This window comes from Bufo bufo, chromosome 7 (assembly GCF_905171765.1).
Source record: "Bufo bufo chromosome 7, aBufBuf1.1, whole genome shotgun sequence".
Taxonomy (NCBI): domain Eukaryota; kingdom Metazoa; phylum Chordata; class Amphibia; order Anura; family Bufonidae; genus Bufo; species Bufo bufo.
In genome coordinates this window covers 167,327,273-167,349,414 of record NC_053395.1, presented here as the reverse complement: position 1 = coordinate 167,349,414, position 22,142 = coordinate 167,327,273, and the positions used below count along the sequence as shown (strand labels likewise).

The following is a 22,142-nucleotide window of genomic DNA, read 5'->3' as shown; positions in this document are numbered from 1 at the left end:
TTGTAGCCTGGACAACCCCTTTAAGTCCGTTAGCCCTATTTAGGTAATTTTATTGGTGCTATAACCCAGATGTTTACCAGCGCCCAGAACATAGCGTCAAATAAGTTGCACAAAACACGAATATCGGTAAAGTTCCCATGTTACACTGTACTCCTGTCCATACTGGATCGATACCGGATCTTTAGTGTAAAATATGCAGACTGCTTCTGTACCGATACCATTACATGCTCCAGTAAGGGGGTATTCACATGATCATATGTGTTTTGCGGTCTGCAAAACGCGGATCTTCAAAAAACAGATGGCGTCCATGTGACGTTCGTGTGGCATTCCTTTTTTTCTGACTTCAATGGCTCTGTGATCTGCATTTGTGGCCAAGAATAGGACATGTTGTATCTTTCTATGTTTCTATGTTTCTATGTTTCTATGTTTTGCGTAACGGACATACGGATGCAGAAAGCAAACGGAAGACATCAGGATAGGTCATCAATATTAGATCAGTGGAAGTCCGACACCTAGAACCCCCGCCAAGCAGCTATTTGAAGAGGTCGATGCACTCAATGGACCTCCAGGTGAGCATGGTGGCATTCTTGCAGCTTAGCAATCAAAGTGCTATCCATTGGATAGTGGCAGTGCTTGGTATTACAGCTTAGCCCAATTCACTTAAATGGGACTGAGCTGCCCTTAGGCCATGTGACCGATGTACAGCGATGCCACTGGCCTAGGAAGAGGCCTAGCGCTCACAGAGTACCGTGGGCTCTTTGGACATCTAATCGACGGGAGTCCCAGGACTCGGACCTCCACTGATCTAGTATTAATGACCTATCCTGAGGATAGGACATTAATATCAAAATTCCAGAGAACCCCTTTAAGCGACTCCTTACACCACACCCCCTTTTTATCTATATAATCATGGACAGTATTTTTGGCCATGCCCATAAAGGCCCCTTGTGGTATCCCTTCTAGAAAGTTTGCCAGCATTGTAGATGCCACGCATAAGGGATGCCATACTGATTTATTATATGTAAAACGGTCGACCATTGTAGATCGTTGCTTGTCTGCAGAGTCTGATGATATTTCTGGTATCTCCATATGGAAAAGGGCTTTTTATAATATGCAAATCACTCCTTATGTGCAAGAAGGTCAGTGCCATTCCACCTAGAAGCTCTGCATCTTGTCTGCTATGCTGCACCCCCACCACTGTGACATACAGGACAGACAGTGACATCATAGTCACACCTGGCCTTGAAGTTTTGCCGGAGCACGTTAGGCACGTGTGCAGTAAAGGGATGGAGATCGCCGGACAGATGGGCAATCTCCATCCCTTTACTGTGCATGTGATGAACGTGCTCCCGTGAGACTTTAGGGCCAGGCGTGAATCTGTTTTCACTGTCTGTCACAGCAGTGCGGGCGCCGCATAGCAGACAGGGAGTGGAGCCTCTGGGTGCAAAGGCATCGCTCTTGTTGCACTTAGGGGGTAATTTGCATACTATAAAAAGTCTTATTTCTCATGGACACTGTAGAAACACCTCACTCTGATCAGTACAAAAAGTACATGTTACATCCATACAATACAGATCATCTGTACCATGGTCCTTAGGCCTCATGCACACGACCGTTGTTGTGTTCCGTGTCTGTTGTTCCGTTTTCCGTGATTTTCTGCAGACCCATTGACTTTCAATGGGTCCGTTGAAAACTCGGATAATGCACCGTTTGTCGTCCGTGATCCGTGTTTCCAGTCTGTCAAAAAAATAGGACCTGTCCTATTTTTTTCACGGACAACGGTTCGCGGACCCATTCAAGTCAAGGGGTCCGTGAAAAAACACAGAGGCACACAAGATTGTCATCCGCGTCCGCGTCCGCGTCCGTTATTTTCCTATCATTTGCAAGGCAATCTTGACTTCGATTTCTTTCACTTTCCTTCATGTCTGGTGATCCTCCAAAAATCAAGGAAGACACACGGAAACAAAAACGGAACAACAGAACCCGTTTTGCGGACTGTGAAAAAATACTGTCGTGTGCCTGAGGCCTTAGGCAGTAAAAAAGGATAAAAAATGTCCCTGTCTTGCATCGTCATGCAATGAATGGCACTGCATAAATTTGTGCTTTATACATAAAAGATCATAAAATTCATAAAAATCTTAAACCCAGCAGTGACATATTCTGGAGTCCACAGTTTTTTTTAAGGATGCTGTACAAAGACTTCATCACTCATTGGGGACCCTGTCTCCCAATGAGATTTTTTTTAATCCTGTATTCCAACGCCTATAGTGTACGTTGATTAGTGCCCATACACTGCGTGCAGAATTATTAGGCAAATGAGTATTTTGACCACATCATCCTCTTTATGCATGTTGTCTTACTCCAAGCTGTATAGGCTCGAAAGCCTACTACCAATTAAGCATATTAGGTGATGTGCATCTCTGTAATGAGAAGGGGTGTGGTCTAATGACATCAACACCCTATATTAGGTGTGCATAATTATTAGGCAACTTCCTTTCCTTTGGCAAAATGGGTCAAAAGAAGGACTTGACAGGCTCAGAAAAGTCAAAAATAGTGAGATATCTTGCAGAGGGATGCAGCACTCTTAAAATTGCAAAGCTTCTGAAGCGTGATCATCGAACAATCAAGCATTTCATTCAAAATAGTCAACAGGGTCGCAAGAAGCGTGTGGAAAAACCAAGGCGCAAAATAACTGCCCATGAACTGAGAAAAGTCAAGCGTGCAGCTGCCAAGATGCCACTTGCCACCAGTTTGGCCATATTTCAGAGCTGCAACATCACTGGAGTGCCCAAAAGCACAAGGTGTGCAATACTCAGAGACATGGCCAAGGTAAGAAAGGCTGAAAGACGACCACCACTGAACAAGACACACAAGCTTAAACGTCAAGACTGGGCCAAGAAATATCTCAAGACTGATTTTTCTAAGGTTTTATAGACTGATGAAATGAGAGTGAGTCTTGATGGGCCAGATGGATGGGCCCGTGGCTGGATTGGTAAAGGGCAGAGAGCTCCAGTCCGACTCAGACGCCAGCAAGGTGGAGGTGGAGTACTGGTTTGGGCTGGTATCATCAAAGATGAGCTTGTGGGGGCTTTTTGGGTTGAGGATGGAGTCAAGCTCAACTCCCAGTCCTACTGCCAGTTTCTGGAAGACACCTTCTTCAAGCAGTGGTACAGGAAGAAGTCTGCATCCTTCAAGAAAAACATGATTTTCATGCAGGACAATGCTCCATCACACGCGTCCAAGTACTCCACAGCGTGGCTGGCAAGAAAGGGTATAAAAGAAGAAAATCTAATGACATGGCCTCCTTGTTCACCTGATCTGAACCCCATTGAGAACCTGTGGTCCATCATCAAATGTGAGATTTACAAGGAAGGAAAACAGTACACCTCTCTGAACAGTGTCTGGGAGGCTGTGGTTGCTGCTGCACGCAATGTTGATGGTGAACAGATCAAAACACTGACAGAATCCATGGATGGCAGGCTTTTGAGTGTCCTTGCAAAGAAAGGTGGCTATATTGGTCACTGATTTGTTTTTGTTTTGTTTTTGAATGTCAGAAATGTATATTTGTGAATGTTGAGATGTTATATTGGTTTCACTGGTAAAAATAAATAATTGAAATGGGTATATATTTGTTTTTTGTTAAGTTGCCTAATAATTATGCACAGTAATAGTCACCTGCACACACAGATATCCCCCTAAAATAGCTAAAACTAAAAACAAACTAAAAACTACTTCCAAAAATATTCAGCTTTGATATTAATGAGTTTTTTGGGTTCATTGAGAACATGGTTGTTGTTCAATAATAAAATTAATCCTCAAAAATACAACTTGCCTAATAATTCTGCGCTCCCTGTATGAATCAAATCGAATAATCTAATATAATAATAGTAATAATGTATAATAATAAAGGACTCCATTGAACTGCATACATTTCTTCCGTATATCCATTTGGGACCGGATTTAATCAGTGCCCACAGTGTGCCCAGCCCTATACTCATGTGATAAGGGCGCTGCTGCTGCCTCTGGCTATGGGAGGTGACACTGAGGGAGGGCAGGAGTATGTGACAACCCAGGCAGGGCCTGCCCCCCTTCACAAATACACATAATCTTTTTACAGGGAGTCCAAGCCAGACATTCCAGCTGCAGCTGCAGAACAGGTAACGGCCCTTGTCTCTTATACTTTTATACTAATTTCTTTTTGCATAAAATATATACTCGCCATCTGTCGTGTTACTTTACTGCAACTATTTTCTATTGACTTTGCTATAGTACTGCGACTGATGAGATTTACTGTGAGAATAGATGAACAGCCGGGTCTAACAGAACCTACAGCAGGCGGTGGCACAGGAATAAGATGCATCAAGTTTAGCTGATAAAAGTAGTATCAGTGGGGTTTTGGCACCTGGGTCTTCACCTACGACAAGAGCAAAGGGATCTTGGTCACCTTTTTCAATAGAATTTAAATGTTCTATTGAGTTAAATAGGAGTTAGGGAGATATACAGAACAAGCATGTATCTGCAAAATAGTGGATGTATGAAGCCGTACGGACATATGGCAGCAGCCAGGATTTATATCCGATCCTGCCTATTACCAGAATCTCTCCTGTTTCTAAAGAGAATGATTCAGAAGATCCATCTGGTGCTGGATGTCCAGAGTCGTTAGCCAAATTTACTAACGTGACTGGGCCTAAAATTTAGCTTAAAATGCAGCAGAATATGATGCATTTTGGTTTAAAATCTATTTAAAGGGCATCAGTCAGCAGATTTGTACCTACGACACTGGCTGACCTGTTACATGTGTGCTTGGCAGCTGAAGGCATCTGTGTTGGCCCCATGTTCATATGTGCCCCCAATGCTGAGAAAAATCAAGGGGGTCATATATTATCCAGAAATACAACTATCTTAGGCGTATTTCTGGCGCAGATTGCAGCTTTTCCTCACTCATGCCAGGTCTAAAAAAGTGAGCAGGTCCCTTCTTTATTCTCTTCGACTGTTTTAGACATAGAAAATGGTTTTAATGTAAGCCAGCTGTCGGATTTAGACCGGCGCTGGATGCGCCGAACTTATGTAGATGCCTGCACCAGATATAGGGGTTATTAAGAATGGTGTCTAAAATGCCGGTCTTAATACATGACCCCCGAAGTTTTACTATATGCAAAAGAGCCTCTAGGAGCAACGAGGGTGTTGCCGTTACCCCTGGAGGCTCTGCTTTCTCTGCAACTGCGGTGCCATGCGGGCACATATGAACATGGGACCAACACAGATGCCTTGAGCTGACGAAAGCACATGGAACAGGTCAGCCAGTGTCATAGGTACAAATCTGCTGACAGATGCGCTTTAAGAATCAAATGCAATGAAAACAAATAATTTCCCACTTCCAGCTCGCCAAGATTTTGCCAGCCAAGTGTAAAGTTAAACAAAAATTGTGTAACGCTTGTAAGGCTAGCTGTATATCTGCGGTCAGATTCTGGTATTCCATTCCAGCATAGGACGCTGCCATCACTTGAAAAATCTTATTTACCACAATGGGGCGTGTCGGATTTCCGCTAGGACAACCGGCATTTTGCCAGACAAAATATCATTCTGCGCAACATTATTTTTGCCAAAACCTCTTCCACAGATGTGACCATAGCCTAAAGGAGAATAGCACAATACATATGAAATCTAAACAGATGACTACAGAATTTGACAGAAGAACCTCAGCAGGGGCGGACTGGGAACTTAAAGTGGCCCTGGAAAAAATACTAAAGGCCCTGTTCTGTAGTCGGGTCCAAATTTATGGAAGGCAGGGCCAACAGTACCATATTGTGGCACATTTTACACTCCCAAAAGTGCCAAATATCACAGCCCATCACAAAATACTGCCAGCAGCAAAAAATACAGCCCCAAAAACTTCCACTGGCTGGCTGTGAGGGGGCTTAGGTGGTGAGATGTGGGACACAACATCAAACCAGCCCTACATTCAGCATGCTGCCTGGACTTCTTCTAACAATGGCCTCTTTAGTTCCTCCAGTTGTATATACAATTGTATAGATAACACAGGATCCACTATCTATGATACTAATAAGCAGCACGGTGGCTCAGTGGTTAGCACTGGTGCCTTGCAGCGCTGGGCTCCTGGTTTCGAATCTGACCATGGACAACATCTGCATGGAGTTTGTATGTTCTCCTGGTGTTTGTGTGGGTTTCCTCCAGGTACTCTGATCTCCTCCCACACTCCAAAGACATACTGATAGGGAACTTACATTGTGAGCCCTATTGGGGACAGCGTGAGGCTAATGTCTGAACTGAATAAGATACATTAATATCAGACCTCTGCACAGACCATAGAGCATACCTAGAAAACTTACCCATAGCAATCAATGAGGTCCCATTGTGTCTATGGCCCAGGTAGGCTTTAAAAATCACCAAAAATTCTAAAAGAAAGGAAAATGTTTAGTCTAAAACTTGATTTAAACAATAGGTCATTTTCTGATTACATATTTCCTTTTATAATAGAACTCCCAATTAAGAATACCAAGTAGTTGACGACAAATAGCTAGTTGTCGCCCCCTGAATGCTATCAGACACAATGAATGTGTCATCAGAAAATGACCTATTGTTTAAATCAAGTTTTAGATTAAACATATTTTTTATAATGTTTGGTGATAAATTTTTGTTACATTTCTGTCACCATATTTAAAAAAAATCCTAAAATCATGCCAGCTAACAGACTCACTTTGACTATGAAGAAATCAATTCTGTTTATTCTATGGTTGGCATTTGCATTGTTTTTATGTTTTATTTTATTGGAAAAATAGTACAGCTGGTGTACATATGATTCGATAACTATGGTTATGTATGATTATTTTTATGTGTCGTTTTCTGCACAGTGATGGATTACATATACTGTAGTTCACACACAGCACTAAACTTGCAGTTAGGCTTTGGCTTTGCCTTTTTGGTGCAGCTTTGAGCAGTGGCGGATTACAATAGGGACGTTCGGGTCGGCAGCCCCGGGCCCAGAACCGCTGAGGGGCCCTACACCGACCCGAACGCCCACATACTGTGGCGGGGCACGGGAGCGCATATAACTTCCGTCGCCGATCACTGCCATAGGCTTCAGGCCTAGTAGGCCTGAGGTCTATGCAGTAGTGAAATCCCGTCGCAGGCGGGCGTGATGATGTCATCGCACGCCTGTGCCGGAACGCAGAACTGTGACGTGTGCACGCCTGCCTCATTCCGCCTTCCTCTGCGAGCAAGCGCCTGGCCCTGGACATAGGTGAGTATTTAGCTTTTAATTTTTTTTATTTTTTATTTTTTTTATTTCATGTGCCTACTTTGGGGGACATGTGAGGGGGGACACAGGAGGACATATTAGTGAAGAGACATCGAGTACATCGGGGGAATGTGGGGGCTGTGTGGGGCCAAATTATTATGGGAGCGACTACTATGTCGGGGCAAATTACTATATGGGGCAGTGTGGGGGCAAATTACTATGTGGGGCAGTGTGGGGCAAATTATTATGGGAGGGACTACTATGTGGGGGCAAAATACTATATGTGGTAGTGTGGGGGCAAATTACTATGTGGGGCAGTGTGGGGGCAAATTACTATGTGGGGCAGTGTGGGGCAAATTACTATGTGGGGACAGTGTGGGAAATTGCTATGTGGGGACAGTGTGGGGAAATTGCTATGTGGGGACAGTGTGGGGAAATTGCTATGTGGGGACAGTGTGGGGAAATTGCTATGTGGGGACAGTGTGGGGAAATTGCTATGTGGGGACAGTGTGGGGAAATTGCTATGTGGGGACAGTGTGGGGAAATTGCTATGTGGGAAAATTGCTATGTGGGGAAATTGTTATGTGGGGACAGTGTGGGGGAATTGCTATGTGGGGACAGTGTGGGGAAATTGCTATGTGGGGACAGTGTGGGAAATTGCTATGTGGGGACAGTGTGGGGAAATTGCTATGTGGGGACAGTGTGGGGAAATTGCTATGTGGGGACAGTGTGGGAAATTGCTATGTGGGGACAGTGTGGGGAAATTGCTATGTGGGGACAGTGTGGGGGAATTGCTATGTGGGGACAGTGTGGGGGAATTGCTATGTGGGGACAATGTGGGGAAATTGCTATGTGGGGACAGTGTGGGGGAATTGCTATGTGGGGACAGTGTGGGAAATTGCTATGTGGGCACAGTGTGGGGAAATTGCTATGTGGGGACAGTGTGGGGGAATTGCTATGTCGGGACAGTGTGGGGAAATTGCTATGTGGGGACAGTGTGGGGGAATTGCTATGTGGGGACAGTGTGGGGGAATTGCTATGTGGAGACAGTGTGGGGGAATTGCTATGTGGGGACAGTGTGGGGGAATTGCTATGTGGAGACAGTGTGGGGGAATTGCTATGTGGCGGGAAATTACTATATTGGGCAGTGTGGGGAAAATTACTATGTAGGGGCAGTGTGGGCCAAATTGCTATGTAGGGGAAATTACTGTGTGGGGTCAAACTACTATATGGGGGCAGTTTGGGGGAAATTACTGTGTGGGGGCAAATTACTATGGGGGGATTACTATGTGGGGGCAGTGTGGTGCAAATTACTATATAGGGGTGTTGCTATTGGGGAGGCACTGTAGGGGCAATACTATTATTTTTGGGGACACTATACAGGGATTATTGCCTGGAGCACAATATAGGGTGTTATTATTAATGGGGGCACTCTAGGGGACATTATAGCTGCTGTGGACACTATAGGAACATTTGGGGGTAATTTATCAAACTGGTGTAAAGTAGAACTGGCTTAGTTGCCCATAGCAGCCAATCAGGTTCCACCATTCATTTTTGACAGCTCTTTTGGAAATCCAGTTCTACTTTACACCAGTTTGATAAATGACTCCAATTATGTCTATTAGGGTCACTATTTTTTAAGCAGTATAGTACCTGGGGCATTGGGGAGCACAACGGGCCCAGTATTGGGGGTGGCAGCAGGATGACACTGTAGGGACACCAGGATGGGGAGGTTGATGGAAAAATTGAGAAATCTAACGTGTCTGTGTTACAAACTGTAGAGATGAGATGTGGCTGAAAGAATTTGCCATGGTGGTCTGGGTCAAATGGAGGAGAAGAGGAAAGAGAAGGTCTACATGACAGGAGATGTCACTGGATGTAAGAGGTATGTGGTGCTGTATTCTCCTCCATGTCTTTTTTATTATAATTATAGGTATTTTAAATTTGGCGACCAAATTTTTCAGTTTAGGACCCAATTTGGGGTAATTTTTTATTTTTTTTTTGTCTGAAGATGTCATATGGCCTAGGAAGAGACTGTGGCGCTCATGAAGCACTGCAGCCTCTTCATACAAAAAAATAAAACTAAACTAAAATGGAGGGAGGGACCCAAGTTGGGTAGACAGCCCCGGGCCTTTCATGCACTTAATCCGTCCCTGGCTTTGAGCTTTATAATTTATGCCTGAACTGAATATAAACAGTTGGTCTTTGTCCATAGGATAATTTTTGGGATATACAGCCCTTTGTCAGGCCTAGTTTACACATGCCCTATTTTGGCACTCTTTTGTTAAGATTTTACTGTTCTATTTCTCTATTAATTTCAAAAAGGAAACCTCCGTATTAAATAGCACATGTAAATAGTCTGATCGAGCTTCTGTTACATGTGGTTTCATAATGTGGATTCCATAGAAGTAGTTTTAGTAGTTTTTACCTTTATGGTTGTAGTTTGTCTTTGTATTACACCACATTACAAAATCTGAATTAAGGTAGTCTAAAGAAAAAAAGGACTCAAGGTATTCTCAGGATATATTTTTCTTACACATTGTTTTTGGTATTGAGCATCTGTCAGCAGGATCGATCCTAATAAACCAGGTCTAGTGGCCTGACCCTTCTGATTAAAACCATATCTCTCTTAAAGGGGTTGTCCTTGTTCAGAGCTGAACCCGGACATATCCCCTTTTTCACCCAGACAGTGCCTCATTTCACGCCCTGATGCTCTCCCTTGTCCTGCGCTGAATCACACAGGGCAAGGGCTTTTTCTGGAGATTCGATGACATATCGGGTCTCTGCTAGGCGGAGGCTTCTGCCTAGCAGTGAACCCACCTCCGCCTAGCAGTATCATAAATATATACAAACAGCTTATATAAAATGCTTCGATGCTCCCCTCAGGGGGGCTGCCTGGATGAAAAACGGGATATGTCCAGGTTCAGCTCTGAACCCACACAACCCCTTTATTGCGCAATTATAGAGATGTGGGGATTCTAACCACTTAGTGTATCTTATCTCGTCTGTTCTACAGAACTGGACAATCCGCCTTCCACTTGATTGAGATTGCCATCAGCAGCATCATCTAGCCTGCCCTGTAATACCACAACTGAGCCATACAGTCCACCCCCGGCACATGCGCAGTACATATAATTCTGCTTTCCCTCCACACAGATGATGACAGGGGTTAAACTGTAGATGCAGCAGCAGGATTAAACTGCCAGGCCAGATGACGATGCTGATGCCTGGCCTTGTCAATCAAGAGGAGACGGGAGTGTCCCGTGCTGCAGATTGGAGAAGCTGAGGTGCACTAGATGGCTAGGGCCCACCCTTGGTGCACTTAAGCATCATTTGCATATGAATTTAAGCACTGATTTCTCTCAGATGGCACAAGGATCAGCTTAAGAAAGATATGCTTTTCAGGGTCATCTTTAGCATTCATTAGGCCTGGTTTTATAGTGAGGATCCTGCTGGCAGATTTTCTTTAGTGAACCTAACGATTTATGGCTCTGACTTGATTTTCCACCATTTTTTAATCATCCCAAAACATTTATTCCTTTATATGATAAACGTATGTCTTGTTATTCATAGATTCTGAATAGTATGGTAAGTTCTGAGACCCTGTGCTTCCATATTGTTTCTTCATGGCGCTGCTGTTCTCCTAGGTAGCATCAATAGTGTTTGCAGGGGTGTAACGTGAAGCTACTATGGGCCAAATGCAAAATCTATGACAAGGCTCCCCAAAAATGTCACTTGTAGTCCTACTGTCCTTATTGGTGGCAGAGAGACCATTCAGCCCTCAATACCCCAGAACCCAGGAGCAACAGCATCCTACTTAGTTAAGTTGACCATACCCATTAGATGGCTGTTGGCTAAACCCACTGATTTTGGTAGGTAGTTTAAGCCTCTACTTTAGGGAGTAAGATGGGTTGGGTTAGTACAATATTTGATGACCCCATACATGGGGCATTTTATGACATCTCTAAATAATCCAGACTATGGCATCCTTCAGGAAAAACCTCTGTATGAAATTGGAGGTATAAGGAGGTACAGCAGAGGCCTCACATAAATTTATGGAAGGCCTGTTATGGTCTTTGCAAAACACGTATGTGTTTTATAATGCACATGATGTCATTGAGCAAAACTGCATGTTAAAGTTATGGAGGCTCCCTGAAACAGATATTTGCACAGACTCCAGGAGCTTCAAACTATACACCTGACTCAATATACTGACTACCTCTTGGCAGCAGTGATAGCATCCTACAAGAGCAGGATGTTCCGCATTTGTAGGGCAGTGTGATTAACGGAGAGCTGTAAAAAGATTTAGCTGAGCCATTAACCACCACTTAGTGATCTCGAAAAACAAACTGGAAAGGTGAGAGGGTAAATAGTATGTGAGCAGAGATCCCTGGAGCTGGGAGGTACTGGAAGATACGTACAGTAGTAATGGCCTTCACAGGAACATTAGTAAGCTATTGTTATTTTAACCTTATCTGGAAATATACTCTATGCTGTACACAGAATTCTCCTTAAAGAGAACCTGTTACCATGAAAATGCTTTGTAATCTGTGGGCAGCATCTTATCAGGAGGATCTGAGAAAACTGACATCTTGCGCCTGCGCCACTGCCCTGGGTAGCGGTGTAAGCGCAGAGGTTCTGTTTCCGCTACTGGAACAGCAGCTGTTCATGCGCTGCTAAAGATACAATTGATATAATGCTACTAAACCCCATACAACATATTGGGGATGGAAACGCCAGTTATGATCTCCTGGAGTAAGATGCACCTAATCTGTTAAGAGGCAGATGCCTCTTAATAAATTATTTGCATCTCTGCGCCTCCATGTACCAGAAACTCAACTCTACACTAGCCAGGGCCGGTACACCAGTTTCTGCAAGACGTTACAGTAAATACGGTGGGCCGTGCTAAGTCCCAACCTCTCCCGCTAAGTCCTGTCCCCCTTTTTCGCCATTATAGAAAAGTGGAGAGAAGCTTAAAATTATGGTGCAAATATGACAATAATCACAATTTTGGTATAAAAACTTTTATCCAGAAAAATGACTATAACCATATATTACTACATGTTACACTTCCCTACCAGATCAGGCTGACTGTAGATAATATAATGTTTTCTAAGCAAAAACAGTAGTAATCCATTTCTGAGAAAACCTGCTTTCATGTATTTCTCTCCGTCATGGTCATACGCATAGACACTATGGATATTATTTCAATAAACTGTAGAAGTATGACTAAACCTAACGTATGCTCAAAAAAGAAGGGTATAAAAATGGTGTGCAATATCATTTTGGAGGTTATGAAAACTGGAACCACTTGCAATAAAGTGGTCACCACAGGACAATTTTCTTTGGCGTCATCACACAGTTACCGTATATTTGTTTTTATCCTGAGTCTGTGTTATTTCATCTAATGCTCATTGCTGCCTAAGTTTAAAATGAAGCCACTATAATATAAAGAGCCAAAATACAGTATGCAGGGGCGGACTGGGAACTTAAAGTGGCCCTGAAAAAAAAACTAAAAGTGGCCCCATTTTGTAGGCAGGTCCAAATTAACAGAAGGCGGGGTAACACAAGTAGGCGGGTTCAACAATGCCATAGTGCAAAATACAATCCCAGCAGAACCAAATAACACAGTGTAGCACAATATACTGCCCCAAAATCTGGCCAACTGCAATGGCCATCAATAGCTACCATCATCCTCCAGTTGTCTATGGAGCAGAGGGCTTAGGAGGTGAGGTACGGGCCACAGCAGTTGAATTCAGCAGGGCATGTGCTGAAGATGGCCGGGTACATGAGTACCTGACTCTCACAGCATTAATTACCACTCAGAGCTCATTATGTACCCAGCCAGCAGCAGAGAAGAGGACTTGGGTGGCCCCCTGGGGCATCGGTCCACCAGGAAAGTTTTCTGTAGGGTCTATGGCCAATCCGCCCCTGACAGTATGGCAGCTAGAAATTCCTGTCATCAGCTAAACTGTAATCACTCAGACAGGAAATCAAATGGTTGAATAAGTGCTAACCCTCCTATTTTTATGGACTGTACCTTGTTAGGACCTATGGACTATGTAGAGAGGGGTCCCCTTTCATGAGCCAGAGCTGGGAGCCCCTATGTAATGGAAACTTTCACAGTGGCAGAACCAACCCTTCCATGTACTTCATTCAGTTTGAATGCTGGGCATGTTACACTACATTTCTACTGCATGAAACGTACATGGCCAGCGCCAGCTACTATGAGTTCCCATGTACAAATCCACGGCACTCACAAGACTCTCGCATTTTAATACTGATGACCGATCCTGTGGATCGGTCATCAGTATCTGATCGGTGGGGCTCAAACACCAGGCCCCTCTAATCAGCTGTTTGAGAAGGCACAAGTGCTCCTGTGAGCGCCGCGGCTTTCTCTCAGCGCATCAATCACAGCGCCGTACATTGTATAGCGGCTGTGCGTGGAATCACAGCTCAACCCCACTTTAGAGAAGGGGTTGCCTTTGTGAGATGATCCTTTTAAATTGTGTGTCACAGGACTGAGCCTAGACCTTAAAGGGGCTATCCAGTGTTAATAAATCTTATAGCGGCTGTCTCATAATAGATACCATCATATAGTGGTGCCATATTATTGGCATATGCCGCTAGCTTCTGAGCAGTGGCAAACAGAATGTTGACCACTGTAATACCGCAGCCACGTGATGCTAACAGTTCTAGGAAAGCACAGTGCTATTTGTCTTCAGTTGGCTCTACTGCATGGGATGTCTCCTGCCAGCTCTGCTCCATAGCCCTGCCGATTGGATAATACTTGGCATATCCTATGACATACCACCAATGTCTTTGATAAGGCAGCCTGTTTTACTGTTGTATAACTAAAAAGTTATGTACATGTCTAATTTAGGTGAGAGGAGGAGATTCTAGCATGGTCATCTGTCGCAGATGTAACGCCCCAGAGTGGCATTACCACCTCTTTTGCACCCCCACTATCTTTTATGGTTGATCCTGTATCATCTTGCATATTTATTGCCATATCCTGCATAATGTGTATGTATATTTTCTTGCAAATGACTGTTAAAGTGTAATGTACTTGGTTCACCAGCAGATGGCGGCAACATTGGCAGAGCTAGTTTACATAGAATAAAATTTGTCTTTCCATTCTAGCCCTCTCTAGAGAGGGAGGAGTTTAGCTAGTGAAGGTCAGTCTAACCTACCCTCCTAAGGGAGAGGTCGAGTCTAGCCTTCCCCTCCTTAGGGACAGATTGTGTAGAGTAGCTTACCCCCTGTAGGGGGAAGGCTGTGTGCCAGGCAACAGAGCCTGTCTGCTGGGCCTGGAGGCCTAAGCTGAATGCCTCCAAAGTCAGGAAGAAAGATTCCTTGAATAAAGAAAAAGATCAAGACAAAGATACAGATCAGGAGAAAGACAAAGTCAGACTACAGAGAGCTAAGTTGCAGCCTACAGCAGAAAGGAAAAAGTTCCTATTTAAAGAGGACCTTTCATGGGTCCGAACATTGTAAGATAACTATCTGGACATGTAGAGTGGCGCCCCGGGATCTCACTGCACTTACTATTATCCCTGGGCGCCGCTCCGTTCGCCTGCTGTGGCCCCGTTACCTTCTCCCGTGCTGTAGAGCTGTCCAATCGCAGCGCAGAGTTCACAGCCTAGGAGGTTTTTTTCTTCCTGGCTGTGAGCTCTGCGCTGCAATTGGACAGCGCTACAGCGCGGGAGAAGGAACGCCCAGGGAGAAACAGGGCAGACTCCTCCCTGGTTTACCGATAGCAATTACCATATAGCGCGGGAGAAGGTAACAGGGCCACAGCAGGCGAACGGAGCGGCACCCAGGGATAATAGTAAGTGCAGTGAGATCCCTGGGCGCCACTCTACATGTCCAGATAGTTATCTTAAAATGTTCGGACCCATGAAAGGTCCTCTTTAATCCATCCCACATAGCGTTGAAAGAGTACAGATGTAGCAGAGCTGATTGTGTTTGCCAGCCAAAACTTATGCCAAAATCTGCTGATAACCAAGATAAAGTTGGAAGATTGTTTCCTGATAAAATTTTATTCAAGTAAAGCTGTTAACTACTTAAATGCCAGTCTAGACTCAATTTATTCTGCAAATCCCTGAACTGTTAGCCCTTTTATCACTGCTTCAGACGACCACCCTTGGGGTTCTGGATATCCAGGTAGGAGCACCGTGACAAATGCAAAGCCGCACCTAAAGGGACACTATAGGCAACCCTTACACCACTCTGGCATTCCTACACCTGGGTCCCACCATCACCTTCTAGATAGGGGGACTTAGTCCCTCGTTGTTGAAATGCAACTGGCGTCACGAAAAACTAACAAACTGACATAACACCTGTAGAAGAGACCCCGGCATCGGTTAAGTCCGTTGCACAGATTCCAGAGTAAATAGTGCTGCATGCAGTGATATTTTGCTCAGCAGAATGATGGAATCCATACTAGAAACCCAACAGATCCCATTATTATCAATTGGATAGGTATTTCACTGCAAATAGCTAGTGTGGAGCGCAAATATTCTAATCGCGAATTTGTAACGCAAATATCGGCACTTCGAGAATTCACGAAGATCTAGAATATAATGCTATATCTTCATAATTGCGAATATTCTAGATTTTTTTCTTTAAATCCTTATTATGCTATCTATCTTCCATATCTTTTTTTTAATAGTTATTTTACCTATCTTTAATCCATTTTTATTAGAAGTATTTTTTAACCTATCATTAATTATTTATTTTTATAGAGATTATATTATTAAATCATTACATATAATATACAACATAGAATCACACAAAGACTGTATGATAAAATCCAGGTATGTGCAAGCCAACAACCTATTCATAAGACAGGTACAGTCAGCATACCTTATAATAACAGTCTTGTGCACTATGAGACAACTAGCAATAATCACACCTCAGATTAACCTCATGGGCTATGATATTGCCAGGATCAGCCTCAAGTTTGCTTGATTTGAGTTGGATGGCTTGGGGGGACCTACACACCTAGATCATTATCATTAGGGTGACAAAAATAGTAAAAAAAAAAATTGGGGATGCCAGATAACTCTTCTCTCACTGCTTAGATGGGCTGCATAACAATTGTAAGTTTTCTAATTGTCCTAATATTATATTCAATAACCTTTCTATACTGTTTTGTCATGTAAACTCATTTGCATAAATTTGAATATGGGAAAGACATGCAAAATAGCAGAATCTGCCTTGTTTTTCAGCTGAAACTCTATTTGCATGTCTTTCCCATATTCAAGTTTATGCAAATGAGTTTACATGACAAAACAGTATAGAAAGGTTATTGAATATAATATTAGGAAAATTAGAAAACTGAATTTTTTTTGTAGCCCTCCTAAGCAGTTAAGAAGAGTTGGCTGGCATCCAAAAACAAAATTTAAAATTTTTGTCACCCTAATGATAATGATCTAGGTGCACAGGTCCCCCCAAGCCATCCCACACAAATCAAGCAATTTTCAGGCTTACTGGTTCTTAGTCAGATGAGAGCTAGAGTTGAGTATCTCATAGTGCACAGGACTGCCATTGTAAGGTATGCTGACTGATGAGGAGAATTTTGCTTATTGGAAATTGGAGATTTATGTACAGTACAGACCAAAAGTTTGGACACACCTTCTCATTCAAAGAGTTTTCTTTATTTTCATGACTATGAAAATTGTAGATTCACACTGAAGGCATCAAAACTATGAATTAACACATGTGGAATTATATACATAACAAACAAGTGTGAAACAACTGAAAATATGTCATATTCTAGGTTCTTTAAAGTAGCCACCTTTTGCTTTGATTACTGCTTTGCACACTCTTGGCATTCTTTGATGAGCTTCAAGAGGTAGTCCCCTGAAATGGTTTTCACTTCACAGGTGTGCCCTGTCAGGTTTAATAAGTGGGATTTCTTGCCTTCTAAATGGGGTTGGGACCATCAGTTGCGTTGAGGAGAAGTCAGGTGGATACACAGCTGATAGTCCTACTGAATAGACTGTTAGAATTTGTATTATGGCAAGAAAAAAGCAGCTAAGTAAAGAAAAACGAGTGGCCATCATTACTTTAAGAAATGAAGGTCAGTCAGTCAGCCGAAAAATTGGGAAAAATTTGAAAGTAAGGGCTATTTGACCATGAAGGAGAGTGATGGGGTGCTGCGCCAGATGACCTGGCCACCACAGTCACCGGACCTGAACCCAATCGAGATGGTTTGGGGTGAGCTGGACCGCAGAGTGAAGGCAAAAGGGCCAACAAGTGCTAAGCATCTCTGGGAACTCCTTCAAGACTGTTGGAAGACCATTTCAGGGGACTACCTCTTGAAGCTCATCAAGAGAATGCCAAGAGTGTGCAAAGCAGTAATCAAAGCAAAAGGTGGCTACTTTGAAGAACCTAGAATATGACATATTTTCAGTTGTTTCACACTTGTTTGTTATGTATATAATTCCACATGTGTTAATTCATGGTTTTGATGCCTTCATAGTCATGAAAATAAAGAAAACTCTTTGAATGAGAAGGTGGGTCCAAACTTTTGGTCTGTACTGTATATCTCTGTTTTCTGTCTATTCTATTCCTAGCATGTTGCCCTTGTTTCCCAAATAACCCGATTATTCTGTGTATTATTACACCTCTTCCAGTTCTTCATATACCCCAGGAGCAACACACAACCCTCGCAGATACTTATATATATATATATATATATATATATATATATATATATATATAAATAGTTTACTGATAACATAGAGATGACAAAGCAATAGACATTATACATAAAGATACAGATAACACAATACATAGAGGACACCACCACACACAGCCACCTCCGTTCCTGCCCACCCTGGATACTAAGCAAATGTGGCTAATAATGTGTATGTATATACAGTATATCCAGAGTCATACAGTCTACTGGATCTACTCCTTTAACCAGCTAACATCCAGTACCTGACCATTAGTACATGTACATATAGAGACTCATGCATAAACAGCATATATAATCTACTGGTAATACAATTGCAGACTACAAATATCTATATGTACACATATAAAGTCTACTGGGATATTATACTTATATACATACCCACATAAGCACACATATAACTTAGCTTGCTCTTGAAATGCTGTTCATCCATGGGTGTCCAGGAAAAGAAGGGCCGAGCTCGACTCCCAACTTTTACCTATATGTTCCTGTGTCCCAGCCCCCCACCATAGACTCCACCCTGTGACCACCCAAATATCTTCCCCCATCTCTTGGACAAGAGAATGTTGTTAAACTGCTTTTACAATGTGCCCTTCCTGCCTTAGATATGCTAACAAGGGACACAATGCTACTGGCCATACTGTATGGGTGAATACCACTGGGTCCAATTATTAGGCATATTTGTGTGGTCATCAGGCTGAGGTTCTGGCTGAAAGCCATATTTCCCTTAACACTGACTGTACCTGTTTTATGGATAGGTTATTGGTTAGCATATACCTGGCTTTTGACATTGTCACGGAACCATGAACCAGACGTACAACAAGAGATAAGTGAAAATAAGAAGGCTTTATTGAAAATAAAGCTGTAAAGCAAAAGTCCAAACGAATGGTGAAACCGAAGCAGAGTCTTTGAGAGGCCAGAGATCAGGAACCAGAAGGGTAGTCAGGCGAAGCCAGGATCAGGAACCAGCAGGGTAGTCAGACGAAGCCAGGATCAGGAACCAGCAGGGTAGTCAGACGAAGCCAGGATCAGGAACCAGCAGGGTAGTCAGACGAAGCCAGGATCAGGAACCAGAAGCAGCAGCAGTCTTAGAAGCATGTGAACACAGGAGGACCAAGCAAGGAACTGAAGCCACAGACCTCCTATATATATGAGCTAGGCATCCAGCTCCTCCCAGTGGGAAGGAGGAGCCGCAGGGTGGAAGGCTACAAGAAACCCAGAAACCAAGATGGCCGCCAGCACATGTCAAACGAAGGAGAACAGCAAGAAGGTAAGACCATGACAGTACCTCCCCCTCAAGGGCCCCTCCTCCGCGGAGCAAAAAACGGTTTCTGAGGGAAGCGTGCGTGGAAGGCTCGGAGCAAGGCAGGAGCATGGACATCTGCGGAGGGAACCCAGGAACGCTCCTCTGGACCATAACCACGCCAATGGACCAAAAACTGCACCCGACCGCGGACCAGGCGTGAGTCCAGGATATTGCTCACCTCATACTCCTCATGATTGCCCACTCGGACCGGACGAGGCCGAGGAACCGAGGAAGTGAAACGATTACACACCAGTGGCTTCAACAGGGAGACATGAAACACGTTAGAGATCCGCATGCAGGAGGAAGCGCAAGGGCATAGGCTACCGGGTTTAGCCTGCGAAGCACTCGGAAGGGTTGAGGTTGCGGGTGGACAACCATACATGGTCTCCGACCTGGTAGGAAGGAGCAGGCGCTCGTCTGCGATCAGCCTGGAGTCTCTGGCGCTGCGCAGAGGCCTCAAGGGACTTCTGGATCTGTACCCAAGAAGCACGTAGGACGGAAAGGTGATCCTCCACAGCCGGAATATCCTGGGGAGAGAATACCTCCGGTAACACGGCAGGTTGGAACCCATAATTGGCCATGAAGGGAGACGTCCCAGAGGAAGAGTTCACCGCCGTGTTCCTGGCAAACTCAGCCCAAGGCAGAAGGTCAACCCAATTGTCTTGGTGATCGGAGACATAGCAACGAAGGAATTGCTCCAAGGCCTGATTGGATCGTTCTGCGGCCCCATTGGACTGAGGGTGGTAGGCCGAGGAGAAGGAGAGATGAATCCCCAACTGGGAGCAAAAGGCGCGCCAGAACCTGGACACAAACTGACTCCCCCGATCCGACACAATCTCCTTGGGCAAACCGTGCAACCGGAAGACCTCCCTGGCAAAAATCGTGGCCAACTCTTGTGCAGAGGGTAACTTCTTGAGAGGAACACAGTGGCACATTTTGGAAAACCGATCCACAATCATGAGAATGACCGTATGGCCTCGGGATGCAGGGAGGTCCACAATGAAATCCATCCCCAGGTGTGACCATGGGCGCTCCCCGGTGGCTATGGGTTGCAGAAGGCCCAACGGAAGGTGCCGAGGGGACTTACTCTGGGCACAAACGGAGCATGCCGCTACATATGCGGCGATGTCGGAACGTAGGGAAGGCCACCAGAACAGACGTGAAACAGCCCAGGACAGCTGATTCTTTCCAGGATGCCCCGCGGTCTTGGAGTTATGGTAGGTTCGCAACAACCGAGTGCGCAACTCCTCAGGCACAAAACATCTGCCGTTGGGTCTCCCAGAGGGAGCACCAGATTGAGCCGCCAAAATCTGCTCACCCAGGGGAGAGGTCAGGCTGGTGCGAATGGCGGCCAGGATCTGATTCGGAGGTATGACCGAAGTCGGAATCGACTCCTCCCTGGACAGCTCGGAGTACTGCCGTGATAGGGCATCCGCCCTGATGTTCTTGGAACCGGGTAGGTAGGAGACCACGTAATTAAAACGTGACAAGAACAGAGCCCATCTGGCCTGACGTGGTGTCAATCTCTTGGCCTCAGAAAGGTAGGTCAGATTCTTATGGTCCGTCAGGATGAGAACCGGAACCACCGAACCCTCGAGCAAGTGCCTCCATTCTTTAAGGGCCTGCACGATGGCCAATAACTCCCTGTCACCAATCTGATAGTTGCACTCCGCGGAAGACAGTTTCCGGGAGTAAAACCCACAAGGAAGCAGAGGACCCTCTGGTGTTCTACGCTGAGACAGAAGGGCGCCTACTCCCGTCTCAGACGCGTCCACCTCGAGGACAAAGGGCAACCCAGGGTTGGGATGCGACAGAATCGGAGCCGACACAAAAGCGGACTTTAGGGCCTCAAAAGCTCGGATGGCCTCGAGCGGCCAGACCTGGGAATTACTGCCCTTCCTGGTCAGATCCGTGAGAGGCTTGGCCAGCATGGAAAAGTCCCTGATGAACTTCCGATAATAATTGGCGAAGCCCAAAAAGCGCTGCAGGGAACGAAGACCACTGGGCTGGGGCCACTGTAAGACAGCCGAAACCTTCTCAGGATCCATGGAGAACCCCTCAGCGGAAATGATGTAACCTAAGAAGGTTACCTGGGATCGGTGAAATTCGCATTTCTCAAGCTTACCGAACAGCTTGTTCTCTCGTAACCGTTGCAACACTCGTCTGACATCCAGAATGTGGGCCTCCATGGATTCAGAATATACCAAGATGTCATCCAAATAGACAACCACACACTGCTGCAACAGGTCACGGAAAACATCGTTGATGAATTCCTGAAAGACTGCGGGCGCATTGCACAACCCAAAGGGCATAACCAAGGTTTCATAATGACCGGTCCTGGTGTTAAACGCGGTCTTCCACTCATCGCCCGCCTTGATCCTTACCAGGTTATATGCCGCCCTCAGGTCGAGTTTGGTAAAGACCGTGGCCCCTTTAAGGCGATCGAACAGCTCGGAAATCAAGGGTATCGGGTAAGCGTTCTTGATCGTGATGCGATTGAGACCCCTGTAATCGATGCAAGGCCTCAACTCACCGCCCTTCTTTTTCACAAAGAAAAATCCAGCCCCTGCCGGGGACGAGGATTTGCGAATGTGTCCGCGTGAAAGCGCCTCCCTCACGTACTCCTCCATGGCCTCATTCTCCGCTACCGACAGTGGATAGACTTTGCCACGAGGAGGAACGGCACCAGGTTGTAACTCTATGGCACAATCGTATGGGCGGTGCGGAGGTAGGGCAACCGCGCGCACCTTATCGAATACATCCCGGTACTCCTCGTATTCAGGAGGCAACAGAGAGTCCGAGGAAGTACACAGCAACTTGACAGACCCATGGATGCAACTAGCCCCACACTGTGGTGACCACGAGAGGATCTC

General features: G+C 44.9%; 1 protein-coding gene across 10 annotated transcripts in view; it reads left to right on the top strand.

The window, feature by feature from the left end:
* Nucleotides 1-4,121: 4,121 nt before the first annotated feature.
* MLPH (melanophilin) overlaps nucleotides 4,122-22,142 on the top strand; it is a 114,128-nt gene continuing 96,107 nt past the window's right edge. For 9 of the 10 annotated variants that reach the window (XM_040439879.1, XM_040439884.1, XM_040439883.1 and 6 more), the window contains exon 1: nucleotides 4,122-4,157. The gene's annotated coding sequence lies outside the window, so the exon portion shown is untranslated. Of the gene's footprint in view, nucleotides 4,158-11,691; nucleotides 11,708-22,142 lie in introns of those variants that run through there. The other variant, XM_040439875.1, reaches the window with a different exon arrangement.